General features: G+C 42.9%; 1 protein-coding gene across 1 annotated transcript in view; it reads right to left on the minus strand.

Annotated features, from left to right (window-relative positions):
• The window catches only part of LOC137321888 (amine sulfotransferase-like), a 74,457-nt gene extending 67,496 nt beyond the window's left edge, over positions 1–6,961 (minus strand). Inside the window, exon 1 of the mRNA XM_067984716.1 lies at positions 6,893–6,961. The gene's annotated coding sequence lies outside the window, so the exon portion shown is untranslated. The remainder of the gene's footprint in view (positions 1–6,892) is intronic.
• Between the last annotated feature and the right edge of the window lie 347 nt (positions 6,962–7,308).

The raw sequence follows: 7,308 nt of genomic DNA on the forward strand, positions 1-7,308 counted from the left end.
TCAAATATCTCTGCTAGGGGACCCGCAATTTCCTCCCTAACCTCCCATAACGTCCTGGGATACATTTCATCAGGTCCCGGAGATTTATCTACCTTGATGCGCGTTAAGACTTCCAGCACCTCCCTCTCTGTAATATGTACACTCATCAAGACATCACTATTTATTTCCCCAAGTTCCCTAACATCCATGCCTTTCTCAACCGTAAATACCGATGTGAAATATTCATTCAGGATCTCACCCATTTCTTGTGGTTCCGCACATAGATGACCTTGTTGATCCTTAAGAGGCCCTACTCTCTCCCTAGTTACCCTTTTGCCCTTTATGTATTTGTAGAAGCTCTTTGGATTCACCTTTGCCTGATCTGCCAAAGCAATCTCATGTCCCCTTTTTGCCTTCCTGATTTCTCTCTTAACTCTACTCCGGCAATCTCTATACTCTTCAAGGGATCCACTTGATCCCAGCTGCCTATGCATGTCATATGCCTCCTTCTTCTTTTTGACTAGTGCCTCAATCTCCCGAGTCATCCAAGGTTCCCTACTTCTACCAGCCTTGCCCTTCACTTTATAAGGAATGTGCTTACCCTGAACCCTGGTTAACACACTTTTGAAAGCCTCCCACTTACCAGACGTCCCTTTGCCTGCCAACAGACTCTCCCAATCAACTTCTGAAAGTTCCTGTCTAATACCATCAAAATTGGCCTTTCCCCAATTTCGAATTTTAACTTTTGGGCCAGACCTATCCTTCTCCATAGCTATCTTAAAACTAATGGAATTATGATCACTTGTCCCAAAGTGATCCCTCACCAACACTTCTGTCACCTGCCCTTCCTTATTTCCCAAGAGGAGGTCAAGTTTTGCCCCCTCTCTAGTCGGGCCATCCACATACTGACTGAGGAATTCCTCCTGAATACACTCAACAAATTTCTCTCCATCCAAGCCCCTAATGCTATGGCTGTCCCAGTCAATGTTGGGAAAGTTAAAGTCCCCTTCTATTACCACCCTATTTTTCTTGCAGCAGTCTGTAATCTCCTTACATATTTGCTCCTCAATTTCCCGTTGACTATTTGGGGGTCTGTAGTACAATCCTATCAAAGTGATCTCTCCCTTCTTATTTTTCAGTTCTACCCATATAGACTCAGTGGGCGAACCCTCGGATATATCCCCTCTCACTACTGCCGTGATGTTCTCCCTAATCAAGAACGCAACTCCCCCTCCTCTCTTACCTCCTGATCATCGAGCATAGGTCCCATTTGCTCCCAACCCTTCCAATCTTTTCATCATTTTCTGCCAGTGCCCTTACAGGAACCAGCACCTATCTCTTTTAAAGTGCTTAAAGTGCCCATACTGTTGAAATTGCAGTATAAGCTCTTTAAGTTCTGTAAAAATAGCAAGGGCCTGAAAGTTTGCATCTGGGCATCTATTGGCAAGGGGCACCTTGTGTGACCAGCACACTGAGGGGCCTTCTCCAGATTTTGAGAGGTTCTTTCATTAGCATATTGCTGTTGCGCCCCCAATGCGCTTTGCACTGGGACACAGTAATGGGGGGAGGAGGCACAAAGGCTTAAAAGTGCAGGTGCAGCACCTTAAAGCTATACCTGTGCTTCCTGTTGTGGAGGCAAAACCTTCTTTTGATTCTGGAATTGTAACAAGTGTTTTAAAAAAAGAGCCTGACGTCCAATAATTCCCAGGGTGGTGGCATAGGAACATAGGAACAGGAGTAGGCCATTCAGCCCCTCGTGCCTGCTCCACCATTTGATAAGATCATGGCTGATTTGTGATCTAGCTCCATATATTTGTCCTTGGCCCACATCCCTTAATACCTTTGGTTGCCAAAAACTATCTATCTCAGATTTAAATTTAGCAATTGAGCTAGTATCAATTGCTGTTTGCGGAAGAGAGTTCCAAACTTCTACCACCCATTTTGTGTAGAAATGTTTTCTAATCTCACTCCTGAAAGGTCTGGCTCTAATTTTTAGACTGTGCCCCCTACTCCTAGAATTCCCAACCAGCGGAAATAGTTTCTCTCTATCCACCCTTTCTGTTCCCCTTAATATCTTATAAACTTTGAAACTCTAGAGAATACAACCCCAATTTGTGTAATCTTTCCTCGTAACTTAACCCTTGAAGTCCAGGTATCATTCTAGTGAAGGGATTCGCAAAATTTCACATGTTCCCCCCCCCGAAGATTTATTGGAGTTATTAAAGAAACCCTGGTGTGACTGTGTTTTAAAAAATCCAGGGTCTTTCAAAATGGCTGCGGTCAGACACATGGCCTAAAAGCCTGCAAAATTCTCTAACAGCTTGGCAGGCTTTGTGTTTCAGACAGGTTTCTTTGAACAATGCAGCTGCATTCAAGCCCTGAGGCAAGCCATCAACATGGTCGGCCTACACATCAAAATTCGAGCAGGAGAAATCCCAGGACAAAAGGTGAACCATCAAGGAACATTCGGAACAATGGATAACAGTTATGGAACAGATCAGTACAGGAACCGGCCATTTATGTAAATGGGCCAGAGATCGGGACCCCTTTTGTCTTACATTTTCAGCCCAAATCGGACAATGGAGCAAACTGATGAGGCGCGAAAATAACCTGTTACCGGGAGGATATAACTGGGGCTTCCCAGAATCTCTCTCTCTCTTCTCTTCGCCTCTTGGCCCGGTGTCCTGTCTGCCTGCTAGCAATTAAGAAGGAAGGCCATCCAGTAAACCTCGCAACCACATGTCGACGGCAGCAGCAGAGCACCGGGGCCAGGCCTTTTCATCTGTTTCACCGGTGAGCATTAATTTTCTGGCCGCCACAAGACAACCTAGCTAGGTATAAGGGTGGGGGTTAAAGGGGTATTGCTAAAATTGTGATTTTACAATTTTCCCTCGATGTGTCCATTTCTTCCACCCCGTTAAGTGTAAGACTGTATTGCATTCATAGCAATTTTCTTTTTATCTTCTGTATAATACTGTTTACCTTGTAGTTTTAGTTTTCTTATTAATAAACATTGGTTTTCCTTGTACCAATCCACTGGTCTGTTCGTCTGTCCTTGTTACCGCCCGATAAGTCCTCAGCTCAGAATCAGGAAGGGGAAAGCGATTCGCAACCGCACAGCGGGCAGGGCAGCTCAGGAAAAACATAACTGGCTGACCTATAATAAGCCCGAGAAACAGTACTAACCCCTTACACTAGTAAACCTACTCTGCACTCCCTCCAAGGCCAATATGTCCTTCCGAAGGTGCGGTGTCCAGAACTGTTCACAGTACTCCAGGTGCGGACTAAGCAGGGTTTTGTATAGCTGCAGCATAACTTCTGCCCCCTTGTACTCTAGTCCTCTAGATATAAAGGCCAACATTCCATTTGCCTTCTTGATTATTTTCTGCACCTGTTCATGACACTTCAATGATCTATGTACCTGAACCCCTAAGTCCCTTTGGACATCCACTGTTTTTAACTTTTTACCATTTAGAAAGTACCCTGTTCTATCCTTTTTTGATCCAAAGTGGATGACCTCACATTTGTCTACATTGAATTCCATTTGCCACAGTTTTGCCCATTCACCTAATCTATCAATATCCCTTTGTAATTTAATGTTTTCATCTACACTGCTTACAATGCCACCAATCTTTGTGTCATCGACAAACTTAGATGTGAGACTTTCTACGCCTTCATCTAAGTTGTTCATAAATATTGTGAATAATTGAGGCCCCAAGACAGATCCCTGCGGGACTCCACTAGTCACATCTTGCCAATGTGAGTAATTACCCATTATCCCTACTCTCTGTCGCCTTTCGCTCAGCCAATTTCCTAACCAAGTCTGTACTTTTCCCTCTATTCCATGGGGGCTTCTATCTTAGCTAACAGTCTCTTATGTGGGACCTTATCAAATGCCTTCTGGAAGTCCATATAAATAACATCCATTGACATTCCCCTGGCCACTACTTTAGTCACCTCTTCAAAAAATTCAATCAGGTTTGTCAGGCATGACCTACCTTTCACAAATCCATGCTGGCTCTCTCTGATTAACTGAAAATTCTCGAGGTGTTCAGTCACCCTATCCTTAATTATAGACTCCAGCATTTTTCCCACAACAGATGTTAGGCTCACTGGTCTATAATTCACTGGTTTCCCTCTCTCTCCTTTCTTAAAAAGAGGCAGGAAAGTTTCCTTCTGCAAGAAAATCCTAATGTTGAGTGAAGTGCTGGCAAGGTGACACATTCAGGTTGGGGTGGCATCCTCCTCTGCAAAATGCAATCAGGGGTTGCATGGGAAGAAGTGGCAGAGCAGGTGAATGCAGTCTCTGAAGTTAAGAGAACAACCATTCAGGTGAGAAAGAAATTTAGCACCTTCCAGAAGTTTGCCAAGGCGAATGAGTCCTCTAATTACCTGTTTATAATGGTCTACAATGCCATGCCTGTAACACACACTTAATCATTGCTCATGCTCATCTGTAATGCTTTAAACATCCCTTTCCTGGAACCTTTCCATTGACAGTGGGTTGGCCTGTTAAAGATTCTCGCAGAACCCTTTTAGCACGATGTCTTTTCTTTCACTCTTGTTTAGGGAAGCACAATGGCCAATTCCCTAGCTCTGAGAGGCCTCAAGAAAGACTCAGTCATTCATTCATTACTTTCTTCTCATTGCAGGTCAAGGAAGCATACAACAGAAGAGAGAAGCTGAAAACTGGACATGCCCCCCCATCCCAAATCTCCAGACATTAGCACATGTTGAAGAGCATCCCTGGACATTGCCGATGACCCTACTGAAGGAGTTAATCAGCCACTTGAGGAACCTTTCGTAGACATAGTAGAGTTAGATGAAGTAGGGAGGGCGGAGGCTTGTGTGGAGCATAAACACTGGCATGGGCCTGTTGGGCTGAATGACCTGTTTCTGTACTGTACATTCTATGTAAAAAGCTCACAATGCAGAAGGAGACCATTCAACTCATCGGGTCTGTGCTGTCTCTTTGCTAGAGCAATCTGAAACTAATCCCACTTCCCCGCTCCTCTATAGCCTTGTATCTTTTTCAAATATTCAAATATTTATCCAATCTTTCCTTACAAGGTGCAATGGTCTCTGGCTGAACCACTTCCAATGGCAAAACATTCCATGCTCCGACAACGCTCTGTGTCAAGCAATTTCTCTTAACCTCTCTCCTCATTCTCTTAGTGTTCATTTTAAGTAGGTGACCCCTCATTACTGACTCCCCAACCAGATGGGGCATCCAAAATTACGCACACTATGCTAACTGTAGCCTAACCAAATTCCTTCTTTATTCTTGAACTTTAAGAGGGTGAATTTTTGTGGGGTTTTTTCCCACTCACCTGCCGTAAATTCAGTGGAAGAGCTTGGGAAATCCTGGAAAAATGGCATAGGCTGTGTTTATCTTAGGTTTTCCTGGCTCTCCCACCTAAGTTACAGTAGACAAACTGGACTCATTCAGTCACTGTAGATCAATGGCCCTGATGTTAGGCCCTGTATGACATTAAAACTCTCGCTGTTCTGAAACAGCGTATCCTCTAGCATACCATGAGTAATTCGACAGGAGATCTGCTAGTTATATATTAAAAATCTTACATCTTTCTGTAGTGTATCACTTATTTCCTGTAATTGTCATATTTTGTTCTGTCACAGTCACACTTTTGCCATCACATATTAGCTGCTCCTGCCTGAACCAAAACTGAAATGGATCCAAATCAGAAAGTGGAATATAAAGACTGGATTTGGGTTACTTGGGTGTTGCTTTGCTGGATGTACTGAATGGGATAATTTATCCTAGATCCATATCAAGAGCAATCTGGACTCAATTAAAACACATTTTTCGATGCTACACACCATCCCGACTTGGAAATATATCGCCGTTCCTTCACCATCGCTGGGTCAAAATCCTGGAACTCCCTTCCCAACAGCACTGTGAGAGAACCTTCACCACACGGACTGCAACAGTTCAAGAAGGCGGCTCACCAACACCTTCTCAAGGGCAATTAGGGATGGGCAATAAATGCCAGTCTCGCCAGCGACGCCCACATCCCATGAACGAATAAAAAAAAATCTGTGAAAACTCACAATACAGAGCTAGGGATGAAATGATACAGAAATATGAAGAAAAGAACCCAGCTATGAAGAACTCCTAACAGCTGAGCTGGACTTTTTATATTTTGTTTTGGAATAAATTCACCATGGCATAAGTAGTTTTATGGCAAAATTAAACTATGGACTAGACTTTTTGGAGCAGTTCTGAGACAAGTATTTGGGAGAAATGCTACCTGCTGTGTTTTTTTTTCTTGGGAATTTAATTTGTTCTGCGTTAGAAGTAGCTCAAGGGGTGAAACTCAAGATACCCTGATGCCAAGCTGCATAAATCTCACACACTCTGATTTATCTTATCTTTTCAATCAGCTGTTCAAGGGCACAAGAAGTGGAGGAGCATCTCATATGGTGCACCGATCAGCTGTTCTGTGTCCAGAGAACAGCGGAGTATGCTGTTATCTTATACTTCTTATACAATATGCACATTGATGGAGTGTAGAACTGGCAGAGAATGCTGGAGGGAAAGGCAATTGGTAAAATCGGGAGATCTCTGGAGTAATGAAAAAGGCACCAGGAACTATCAGGGAGTAACAGAGAGGAAAACATAGAAAAGAAGGAGGACATTAATAAAGTCACACCAGGAATGAGTAACTAAGAGAAAGGGAGAGAGTAACAGGGAAACACAGAGAGAAAAGAAAAAGTAATAGAAACACACACACATGGAACAGTGAAACACAGAAAGAAAAGAGTAAAAGACATGAGAAGAGTACTGAAATTTTTCATCTTCGGTGAAGCAAACTCCACTTAATACCTTGCCTAATGTATTATAAAAATTTGCAAAAACAGAAATTTCATTTCCAGGGAGATGGTAACTTACAAATTTTATATCTGCTTTAGATATCTCTCTGGTTCAGCGGCACTGGTCACTCCCACAAGTGGACCCCCTGTAAATGATGAAAACGTTAATAAACTTGCAGAATGGATGTGCAAATGACAAATTAATTTCAATTAGATAAGTGTGGGGTGCTGCATTTCGGTTGGAGGAATAAGGAGTCTATATGGGGTAGAGGAGCAAAGGAATCTAGGGGTATACATTCACGTATCATTCAAAGAAGAAACGTATGTTGATAAGGCCATTAAAATGCAAACCAAGCATTGGGGTTCATTTCTAGAGGAATAGAATTGAAAAGCAGAGACTTTATGTTAAACTTGTACAGAACCGTGGTTGGACTACACTTAGAGTATTGTGTACAGTTCTGGTCTCCATTTTATAAAAAGGATATAGAGGCACTG

This window comes from Heptranchias perlo, chromosome 5 (assembly GCF_035084215.1).
Source record: "Heptranchias perlo isolate sHepPer1 chromosome 5, sHepPer1.hap1, whole genome shotgun sequence".
NCBI lineage: Eukaryota > Metazoa > Chordata > Chondrichthyes > Hexanchiformes > Hexanchidae > Heptranchias > Heptranchias perlo.